Source organism: Camelus bactrianus, chromosome 15, assembly GCF_048773025.1.
Source record: "Camelus bactrianus isolate YW-2024 breed Bactrian camel chromosome 15, ASM4877302v1, whole genome shotgun sequence".
Lineage (NCBI taxonomy): Eukaryota > Metazoa > Chordata > Mammalia > Artiodactyla > Camelidae > Camelus > Camelus bactrianus.
The window spans coordinates 11459465-11470609 of record NC_133553.1 but is presented as its reverse complement, the minus strand read 5'-3'; the positions used below and the strand labels follow the sequence as shown (position 1 = coordinate 11470609).

At 53.3% G+C, this 11145-nt stretch overlaps 2 long non-coding RNA genes and 1 other non-coding gene across 8 annotated transcripts in view; 2 read left to right on the top strand and 1 right to left on the bottom strand.

Annotated features, from left to right (window-relative positions):
- Positions 1 to 242: 242 nt before the first annotated feature.
- Positions 243 to 3386, top strand: LOC141573443 (uncharacterized). Its single transcript, XR_012499146.1, has 3 exons — positions 243 to 388; positions 2896 to 3053; positions 3179 to 3386. It is a non-coding gene; the product is annotated as an uncharacterized LOC141573443 (long non-coding RNA).
- LOC141573493 (U6 spliceosomal RNA) lies at positions 1788 to 1896 on the top strand. The gene has a single exon (XR_012499294.1). It is a non-coding gene; the product is annotated as a U6 spliceosomal RNA (small nuclear RNA).
- Positions 3387 to 5733: 2347 nt separating the features above from the next.
- Positions 5734 to 11145, bottom strand: part of LOC141573442 (uncharacterized) — a 47608-nt gene continuing 42196 nt past the window's right edge. For 2 of the 6 annotated variants that reach the window (XR_012499144.1, XR_012499140.1), the window contains 4 exons: positions 8789 to 8873; positions 8474 to 8537; positions 8190 to 8366; positions 5734 to 7503 (listed from right to left, as the gene is read on the bottom strand). This is a non-coding gene — a long non-coding RNA (uncharacterized LOC141573442). The remainder of the gene's footprint in view (positions 7504 to 8189; positions 8367 to 8473; positions 8538 to 8788; positions 8874 to 11145) is intronic. The other 4 variants (XR_012499145.1, XR_012499141.1, XR_012499142.1 and 1 more) reach the window with 3 other exon arrangements.

The following is an 11145-nucleotide window of genomic DNA, read 5'->3' as shown; positions in this document are numbered from 1 at the left end:
CTCTAAGACCCTGTCTCTGGGTTATTTGGCTCGTCAGGGACGGGGTGGGGGAGGGCGATCTTTCGGCAACACCCGCAGAAGTTTCCCTGAGTGGCAGGAACCAGCGTGGCCCTCAGGCCTCAGCCCCGCAGGCAGGCAGGCAGGCAGGCAGAGTTGGAGCGACCGTTGGTCCCGCCCCCGCCCGCGCACCACCCCCCCCGCCCCCGCCGCTGCTTCCGCCGCCGCCGCCGCCACCGCCGCCGCCTCCGCCGCCTCACAGGCCTTCTCCACCGATCGGTCCCAAATCGACTGACTGTCTCCTGGAAGCGGGGGCGGGGACGTCAGGAGGATCCATTCGGCAGGGCCTCGTTCAATCGCTTCATTCAAATGCAGAAAGCTCTGTGCTCAGGTCAGAGCCTTTGACTTGGCCTCCGGCTCCTCTCTGTTGAACGGCTTTTGTTCTTTGGTTTCAATTTCCCCACCCTTAGGCCACCCCGTCCCAACTGCACGGAGGGAGGCGGGAGGGAGGGGGAGAATCTCGCCTGGTCTCAGGCCAAAGGAGTCCCCTCCTTTTCCTAATCTGGGTAAACCCCACTACACCGTTTGAGAATCATGGAAGGGCATGGAAGCAGACCTCTGACTTGATAGATTCCTCTGGGATGGGAGACTTTAAAAAAACAAAATTCTTTTTCCCCTGCTTCCAGGGAGGCAGAAAGGAGGGCCAGAGTGTTCCTCTTGCCTCGGGCAGTTCTTTGTTTGTTTCTTTCTTTCTTTTGTTAAATCATTTTTTTTTCCTTTTTTTCTTCCAGTTTTATTGAGACAGAGTTGACATACAGCAGTGTATACTTTGGGGGGGGGGCGGGGAGAGGAATTCGATTTTATGTATTTATTTTTGACCGGAGGTACTGGGGATTAAACCCAGGACCTTGTGCTTGCTTGCTAAGCACACACTCTACCACTGACCTATACCCTCCCCCTTGGCCAGTTGTGAAGTCCCTTTCATTCAGCATAGTCCATCGGGCACATTTTGGGGCAGCCTACTCTGGACCCCAACATTTCCCTATTCTGTAACTTCCCTGGAAGTTTTACACATTAAAAGCTGGGCTGTTGACTGTGCGTGTGCGTCCATGCGTGCGTGGGTGCGTGCGTGCGTCTGAGCGTGCATGCGTGCGTGTGGTGTGGGGGCAGGAGGGAGGGAATAGTTTCCTAGAGGGCCTGCGTTTCATGGACCCAGTTTCTTAGTTCTGAGAACAGGTCTGTTCAAGGAAACAGTTGTAGTATCTCGTCTCAGGAGGCGGTGGTGTCGATGGGCTTCTGAAGCTAGGCCTAGGGAGCAAGCAGTCAGGTATCGCCTAAGAGGCACTTGTGTGGAAAACCAAAGTACAGCACAAAGGTTAATCATTGGAGCAGATGAGAAACCAGAATCAGGGCCGGGAGTAGGGGGTCAGTCTGGTAGGAGATTTCCACACATCGGGGTCATCGAAACGGCTCGAGCAGTATGAAATGCCTCTGATGATGTCCTGGGGTGTTCGGCTCAACTCTCTGAGCGGCTCCTCCAAAAACAGGCCCTAGGATGGTTTCCACAGGAGCTGTTGTGGCCATTTCTCTGACGTTTACCTCCCGTTGCCCAGCTTCAGTCTGCAGGGCTTCAGGAGACGGAGCATTTTAGTACTCAATGATGCCAAGACAAAAGGGTGAGAGAAAATGGGAAACGTTCGTGGAGATGGTCCTAGGCAGATAGTGGAGGCAACTAGAAGACCTTCAGTCTCCGGGCCGGCTTTCAGGTTGAGACAAAAACCCTAAGGCAAGCGCTTGCTGCCACAGCACATCGACTAACATGGGAACCATCCAGAGAAGATCAGCACGGCCCCTGAACGTGGACGACACACACACATACGTGAAGCGTTCCGTAGCTTTAGTGATGTCAGTCACCCAGAGAAAGACAGATATCCTATGCCATCACTTCTAGGTGGGATCTGAAAGTAAGTCAAGACACCCATCCATACATAAATAACTCCATTTTAAAAAGACTCCAAGGAACCTATTTACAAACCAGAAACAGACTGGACTCGCAGACATGGAAAAGAAACCGATGGTTAACACAGGGGACAGGGTAGGGTGGAGGAACGGGGGAGGGCAGAGGGATAAATCAGGAGTTTGGGATTAGCAGATATAAACCACCCTATACAAACTAGGTACACAAGTAGGTCCTACTGTCTAGCACAGGGAACTATGTTCAATAGCTTGTAATAACCTATCCTGAAAAAGTATACGTGTGTGTGTGTGTGTGTGTGTGTGTGTGTGAATAAGTGAATCACTATGCCGTACGTCATAAATGAACACAACATTGTAAGTCAACTATACTTCCATTGACAGAGAGTTCCTACAATAAACAGGCAGGCAGGCAGGCAGGCAGGCAGGCAGGCAGGCAGACAGACACAGACACAGACACAGACACAGACACAGACACACACACACACACACACACACACACACACACGCCCCACAGACACAGGGGAACCCTAAGGAAAACGAGTAGCACTAGTATCTCTTATCCATGCATGTCTATCCCAGTTTAATGGAAACCTAAGTTTTTGCCTCCAAGTCAATGATGCTAATAACTCTGCTGCCAAGAATAGAAAAATCCTCACGGAGGATTTCTGAATCCCAGAAGGGTCAGGGAGGGAGAAAAAGAGAAAGGGTTCCATTCTGCTGACAGAGGTATGATAGTTACCATGTGGGTGTCCGCCTCTAAAAGGAAAGGAAGGGGAAAAAACAAAAGTTTATTTTCCCTTGTATCTGAAAAGAAAAAAATTTAAAACTCAATCCTCTTGGAGACAAGAAGTCGTACACACCTCATGTCACTGATTCTCCTCCTCCACCTCCTCCTCCTCATTCCTCTACTTCTTCTTCTAGTCTATACCTCCCATGGATTCTGACGACCTTGCCTGATGATGGCGGGTGATGGGGGCAGAGATCGATCCTTCTGAGAAGTAAGTTGGCAAGCGCTTTAGTGAAGCCTCGTAGGATTTACCCAGTGAAGCGAGTGCCTTCGTCCCTGGAGGCTGCGGAAAGTATGTCCCCAAGTCACATACGCATGTGTTTGTCTTTTGTTGTCGTTGTTGTTGTTGTTGTTGGTGGTGGTGGTGGTGTGTGTGTGTTTGTTTGTTTATTTGTTTGTTTGTTTGTTTGTTTGTAGCAGTGTCCTGGCCATGCTGAGGGCATCAGGCTTGCAGCGGGGGAAGGAAGGCTTCAACCCCTTTGGAAGTCATACCTACCATCCCAAGAACGTCTGGATGACCCCTACTATGTGGCAGTTGAATGGGGGCCAGTTACTGGGGTTCAGCGTGTCCAGAGAGAGGAGGTCTGAGGCCTCTGGGGACAAAAAGTTTGTACGTATGTATGTATGTATGTATGGCCAGTTGACTGTTTTTGCGGTCCTATAGGAATCTTCCTGCCCCTGTCTATTGAACAATGGGAGTCATCTTCCAAGTGCCCTGACACCAGACACCACGGTGGGTGAAGGAATGCGGGTGGGGTGGGGGTGGGTGGGGGAGGTCATCCAGGGAGCTGGGAGAAACCGAGCACGTCCGTGGGTCGGTGGGTCGGCCTGTCGGATGGTCGCCATGCTGGGTTTCCCCTAACCCAGGCCATTTGCCGAATGGACAGAACAGACTGGGGCCACGTGTGCCACCCACCCTCTTTCCGGAGGCTGTGGTCCACTGTGTTTGCATGAAAGTCAGTGAAGGAGGCATCTCCTCGGGACTCGGTTCCGTCCCTTTCACGAGAGCCTCCACTTTGGATGACAGCCAGCCAGCCAGCCAGCCCTCGATGCCAGGGCAGTAGACGACTGCCAGGAATATCCCATCCTTTCTGGAACCCTGAGTGTACCCACCTGTACAGACACAAGGCTGAAGAATACATGACGTTCCTTCCTAGTTGACAGCACTCCCCATGTCACTGAAACAGTGTCCAGTACGCTGACGTCATCTCCTCCCTCTCCCACACCCCCGCACGCGCACAAACACGTGCGCGCGCGTGCGCGCACACACACACACACACTCTGTCTGTCTGTCTGTCTGTCTGTCTGTCTGTCTGTCTGTCTTCTAAGGATGGAGAAGAGTTTGCTGAGCTATTTCGGGTGACCTCTCATCCTAGTTCCTATCTCCAAGTTGGTTCAAAGTCCAAAAGGCGGTCAAGCACTTAATCAGATAGGTCCCTCGTAAAGAATGCCTCCCACATCACGACGACAGGCTTCTTAGGCCAGCCGAGAAGCTCCTTCAGTTCTGCGCCCATCTTGGCTCTAAGTTGATATCAGTCTGTTACGGAAATGACAGGCCAGCCAAGAAAAAAGCACCACTCTGAGGGTTGGAGTACTCAGATTTATTATGCCGGCGGGCTCAGAGGGGCTTCTGCTCCGAAGCTCTGAGCACCCCCAAGAAGTGCACATGAGGTTTCATAGGGTTAATTACAAATATGGGTCTATTCGCCAATAAGACTCAAACAACAAAAAGCAAAGGATCAGTACACTGGAGCTTATCAATTTGGAACAGATCACGTTACTGACACTTGTTGAGCTTGGATTTACGAGTTAGCTTGTTAGCCCAGTAAACTGACACTAAACTTCAGATTTACGAGTTAGCCCAGCAGAACTTAGATCAGTAAACGGACACTTATCACACTTAGATTTGTGACTTTAGCTTGTTAGCCCAGCTGGGCTTTTCCTTTACAAGTCCTCCAGGATCCAAGAAAGCCACGTTGGAAAACAAGTGGTGATTCTGATGGGACAGGAGATCAGTCATTTGGGGGCGAAGGGTGGGGTAGGGAGACATACCAGCCTGTCTGTCTGTTTTCACCCAGTGTGGGAGCCGTCCCAAAGAGATAACTCGAGAAGAGAGAAACAGGGAGTTGACAAAGAACACGTGCAGTGGCGTGCCCTCCCCCCCACCCCAGGAGAAGGCCAAGCCAGAAGTCCCTCCGGATGGCGGGCTCCGGACTCCGGCTTCCAGGGGAAGCGATTTTTTTTTCCTCCCCATTTCAGGCCCGGAAGTAGAGGGAGAGGCAGAGTGTCCTTCTAGGGCATCCGCTGTTTCTGAAGCACGCTTGTTGCCAAAAGTTCGGCCCCCGTCCCCGACGAGCCCAAGAATCCAGAGACAAGGTCTTGGAGCTTAGAAGCAAAAAGGCCATTTTATCGCTCTGCCGGGCAAAGGGGATTCACAGCAGGCTAGCGTCTTCAAAACTGTGTACCCACCTTGGGGATGGAGTGGGTGGGGTGGTTCTAGAGCCATAGCTCAAACAATCGGGCATCGATCACCATCCACAGAATCGTTTTCTCATCAGAAGACTCAGAATGGTGTCACGATGCCTCCAGGTGACCCATTCTATAGAGGCTGGTGGTTAGATCTCGTTATCTCATAAGCACTCAAGGTGTGGCCTTCTCGGTCACTCAGGCTATTTTGTCAGGTCACTAGTCCCGTGACCGACCTTCTCCTCGGAGAAAGACTCAGAGACCCAGCATGATGATGACTTTCAATGAGTGAAATACAGTAGAAACAGTAAGATCGATAGCTTCCAGTTTCAACAACAGGCCTGGAACCGTGAGCAGCAACCAGTCAGTCAGGACAGTTGACCGTTTTCAGGGCGAGCATAAGAAACCGAATGACACCACCCCCAGCAAATGAATGAGTGAATGAATGAATGAATGACCTAATGATCCTCCCCTCCCCCCCCGCCAAAAAAAGAAGAAGCAATCCGTTAGCCTAATTCCGGCCATTTTATTCATCCTCCTTCACCCTGAAGCCCCAGTCACCCACGTGCCACAGTGGTCTGTTTTCTGGTTTCCTCCACCACCCCACCCCCCACCAACCACCACCCCGCCAACATCCCCCCATGCCCAACCACCGCCCCAAGTGTGGGACTGGACGGGGGTGCAGGGGGCTGAGGGGGCGGCAAAGGCAGCTTGAGGTGAGGGTGGGGAGTGTTCCGCCCAGATCGTATAGGAAGCTCAAACACAGCTGCAGTACGAGACAAGATGGTAGATTTCTGTGAGTCCTCCCTCCTCTTAAAATCCGTCCTAAGGAGGAGACAGACAGAAAGAGAAACATCACCCTCACTCCCAACGCCTCCTGCGCCCTCGATGCGCCCCAAAACAACAAGAAAAACAAAAACAAACACGACCACAAATAAGTCGCTATCCCTGGGGAAGAAGGATTCGATGGCATGGGGATATCATTCTAAAATTCATTCCCTCTTCATCACATTTCATGGAAACCGATTGCAATCTATGAGGCCCTGTGAAGGTAGGGGTTGAGGGGGTAGGGAGGAGGGAGGGAAGTGAAGGGGGGAGAGAGAGAGCGAGAGAGAGAGAGAGAGAGAAAGAGAGAGAGAGAGAGAGAGAGCAGAGGAGAGGAGGGATAAAAGGGGAGAGGACAGGAAAGGAGAGGAGGGAAAAGAGGGGAGGGGAGGGGAAATGAGAAGAGGCGAGGGGAGAGGAGAAGAGGGAGAGGAGAGGAGTGGAGGGGAGAAGAGAGGAGTGGAGGGGTGAGGGGGAAGGGGGGAGAACAGGGAAGAGGAGAGGAGGGGAGAGGAGAGGAAAGAGAGACAAGGGAGACAGACAGACACGCATGCGCGCGCGCGCACACACACACACAGAATAGCGAAATGGAGAGAGAGGCAGAGAGAGAGAGAGAGAGACAGAGAGGCAGAGAGAGAGAGAGACAGAGAGAGACAGACAGACAGACAGACAGACAGACAGACAGACAGACACGGATCTAGGTCAGGGATACTACACATGGGTATTCTTCTGAGTGATTTTATGTGTTTTCTCAATCGCCACCTCTATGGAGATAAAAATCGCTCCCATAAGATGAAGGGAGTCCTTCTGCCACCGCCCGCGGCCCCGCCCACCAGCACCGCTTGTGTTTGTCAGGGATTCCAAGCCAAAGCACGTGGAGGAGCGGGAGAGCTTCCTGGCAGCCCAAGGAGGAGGAAAGTCCGGCAGCATGAGAGAGGTGGTTGGCACGGGGAAGCTGGAGGCCGGCTGACGAGAAGATGGGTGAGGGGGCAGGGAGGAGGGTTTCCCAAGTTGGAGAGCCAAGACGAGGGAGGGGAGCTGTCGGTGGCTGCGTTCTGACCCCGACCCCAACCCTGACTGGAGCGGATCCCTGAAAGGAGGCGGTTCGGGCTCTCTGGCCGAGAACACCCCTCTCTTCCTCTTTGTGCAGAAACACCTTCCGCGGACAGAGAAAGTCCATCCCGAGACCCTCGTCGGAAGAGTCCTTTCCAGACCCATCACGATCCTCCTGGGCCTAGGGGTCCAGGGGATGGGGCGGGGCCTCCATTCGATCCGTCTTCTGTCCGTCCGTCCGTCCATCCACAAGATCTTGAACATCCATGTAGGATTCTGGATGGTAGCAGTTTTCCAGGATCCTCCAAATCCTTGTAAGTCCTCTCCTGGCAGATTCGACCCCTAGGTCGTACCGCGCAGCACAGGGCACTAGATTCAGTCCCTCGGGACGAGGGTTCCTGAAAAAGACCAGGAAAAAGAAGAACAGAATCACTATGGTGTGCACCAGCCAGAAACCAGCACCACCTTGTCACTCGAACAGACTTGCAAAAGGCGGGGTAGGGAGAGAAAGTCATAGGATGGCTACCATCCCTCCCACCCCCACCCCACAAGCCAAGCCCCAGACCATCGTCATCCCTGCTCCCCCTCCCCCTCCCCTCCATCGACGCCCGCCTCCCGCTTGTACCCCACTCCTCTGAACCCAGCACCACCCACCCCAGCCTGGACGGGCTCGGCTCAGATCGGCTCGGCTCGGCTCGGCCCGGCCCGGCCCGGCCCGGCCGTCCGGTCGACTTCTTCGCAGGGTCTAAAATAGCGCCCGGCCGACAGGAAGGTGGCACATGGCACATGGCAGGGGAGCGAGCGGGACGGTTCGGGATCTCTGGGTGGCAGGGACACGCGGCCGGACAACCAGGAGCACGGACGGCCTGGCGTGCGTTTCTCCGCTCGTGGGGGCCTCGACCAGAGACCGTGGTACGGGGAACGGGGACACACACACACACCACACACACACACACACCAAACACACACACCACACACACACACACACACACACACACCACACACACCACACAGGCACAGACACACAGACACAGACACAGACACAGACACACACACACACACCCCTTCACCCCCACCCCCAAACCTCTGACAGCTTTCGTTTGTTTTCGGCCGACCGTCCCTCGATGAGGTACGAGTGCCTTGGCTGGGGCTGGGGGGGGGTGGAGTTCCTCCCTCCACAACGACCCCACACAGGCTCTGTTCTGGTCACCCGAGTCCTCTTCCAAGTCAGACCACAGGCCTCCATCACCCGGCGCGAGCACTGGGGGAAACAGTCACCATCCTCATCGCTCCGCTCCACCTCTACACGTGAAGAACTGTTCCCAGCCCACGCCACTCCACCCCACCCCACGCCCCGATGCCACCCACCGCAGTGGAGAGAAACGAGACGAATCCACAGACGTGCATGTATCCGATGAAGAAAACGACGGCCCTATTCCAAGGAAGCATAGATATCTAGGTAGGAGATTCATCGAGTACTATGGAGGCGGTGGGAAAGGGGGGGGTTGCGGTGGGGAGGGTCTAGAGATCAGGCAGTACAGCCCATGCTTAGCATGCAAAAAATAAAGGTCCAGGGTTCAATCCCCAGCACCTACTCTTCAAAAATAACCCGAGAAGAAGCAAGACGGCGGAGTAGAAGGACGCTCGTAGCTCACCCTCTCCCACAAATACAACAAAACTCACATCGACGGACCCACTCGGCCAATCAGACCACCTGCGGAACTCCGACAGAACACCGCCCTCTTCGAAAGACAAAGACGCCCAAAATCTGGTAGGAGAAAAGGAGAAAAGAAAGAGTCAAAAGCAAAACAGTGCGGGAGGGACCGGCAGAGGAGGAATAGGGCTCGTTCGCCAAACCTCCCCCTCTCCAACGGAGAGGCCGACGGGACGGTGGGGGAGCCTCCGAGTCTCAGATCTGGCCGGAGCGCCCCTTGACCGACCGACCCAAGTGAAACGGGCACAGAGGGTCCCCGCGACACCCAGCCCGAGTCGCAGGCCGGCAGCCGGGGGCCGGGACAGGCCGCACGAGCCGGGCGGAGGACCGTGGCGGCGGCACCACGCGCCGTGGCCGGGAGGGGATACAGAGCAGAACAACCCGCCCCCCCAACCCGTCCATTACGGGGAAAGAAAGGCAAAGCAACACGGCCGGTGTGCCCTGGGGGGAGGGGCGCCGTAGCCTCCATCTCCTCAGACCCGCGGCGCCATCACCGGCCCTTCTCGCGAGAAGAGAGGCGGGGCGCAGCGACAGCCGCCATAGCCCCTGGCGCGCGGCGCGCAGCGCGCGGGCGGGGGCGGGAGCGGGGGCGGGGCCGAGACTCGAATCCGCACCCGGGGGCTCTGCAACCTCCTAGGCAGGACTGAGACTCGTTTTCAGCCTGAGGCAGATAATATATATCTGCCCCGGTACCTCAGAGAACTCGCGCCACCAAGACTAAGAAGGAGCCGAGTTTTGGAATGCAGCAGGGGCGGGGCGGTTCCACGGTCTTCCCCGAGCCCACCTACGGAGAGGAGCGCCGACCCGACCCGAGGCGGAGCACACAGCCGCACAGAGCAGCGGAGCGACCGGCGCCGGGAGAGGGCAGGCGGCCAGCCACCCTCCCTCCTTCCCGGCAGGAACGCAGCATCCGACCGCGGTGCCAGGAGGGGGTGCGATCTACTTGCCCACAGGCACCGAGGGCAGCACAGACGAGGGCGCCGACAGAGGGCCCGCGGAAAAAGCAAGCTGAGTTCACGAAACAGGGCGACGACAGAAAGACTTCTCGGTGAAACCGTTAAGAGCGCACCGTCTCCAGGAGAACACATCCTTTTTTTTTTTTCCTCTTTTTTTTTTTTTCTTTTCCTTTTTCTTTTTTAATCTCTTTTATATCGGTTTTACCTTCTGTTACCTTTTTAACCTTTACTTTTGAACAGTCGTATACGTTTACGGTTTTAATCCCTTTTAAATGTTTCATTTCAAGTCTTTTCATTACTATTATTTTTAAACATCCACCCCCTTCCCTTTTTCATTCTCTTGGTTTTGATCTCCTGTTACTGGTTATTCACAGGTTTCAAATATTGTTTCTCGAATTTTTTCCTGCTTTTTATTAAGGTTATTAAAAGACGTCTCAACTCGATCGCTATTCTGCTTCCACTGACTCTTCTATTCATGATTACACACTGTCTTCAAACCTTTTCTTTCTCCCGTCTTTTAAAATCCTCTGTTTTATCTTTTGTTAAAATCTGTTCTATTTCCGATTACCTTTTAAAAATTTACTTTTGAAACAATTGTATATTATTTTCTGATCTTTTCTATTTGTTTTTAAAGGCTTTTAGAAGACGTCTCAACTCAATTGCTATTCTGCTTCAACTTGCTCTTCTATTATTGATCGTACACTGTTTTCAAACCTTTTTTTCTCCATTCTTTTAACATCCTGCCCCCCACCCCCCTCTCTCCCTCTCCCCCTCTGTCTCTGTCTCTGTCTCTCTCTCTCTCTCTCCCCCTATCCCCCTCTCTCTTTTAAAGTTTTATTCCTGCCTAGGCTTTCGATAAATACATAAACTCCTTAAGGACCCAAATAGATAACTGATACTCCTTAAGCCACAGTGCCAGAGAGATAGGAGCATTATGAAGAAGCAGAGGAACCACTCCCAATTAAAAGAGCCAGAGAAATTCCCTGAAAGCACGATCCATGAAATAGACGTGGATGGCCTGCTCGATCAAGATTTCCAAAAAGGAGTGATCCAAGTCCTGAAGGAACTCCAAGAGATAGTGTTGAGAGATATACTATACGTCAAAAACGAAATCGAAGCTATAAAAAGAGTCAAGGAGAACTGGTCCACTCATTGGCTGAAATGAGAACTGGTCTAAAGGCTGTCCAAAGCAGGCTAGATCACGCAGAGGAACGAATAAGTGGCCTAGAAGGCAGGACAACAGAAAGAACCCAATCAGAACAGCTGAGAGAAAAACCAATAAAGAACAACAAAAACCATCTTAGGGACCTAAGGGACCCTCGAAAGCGTGCCCATCTACGCACAATAGGGGTTCCAGAAGGGGAAGAAAG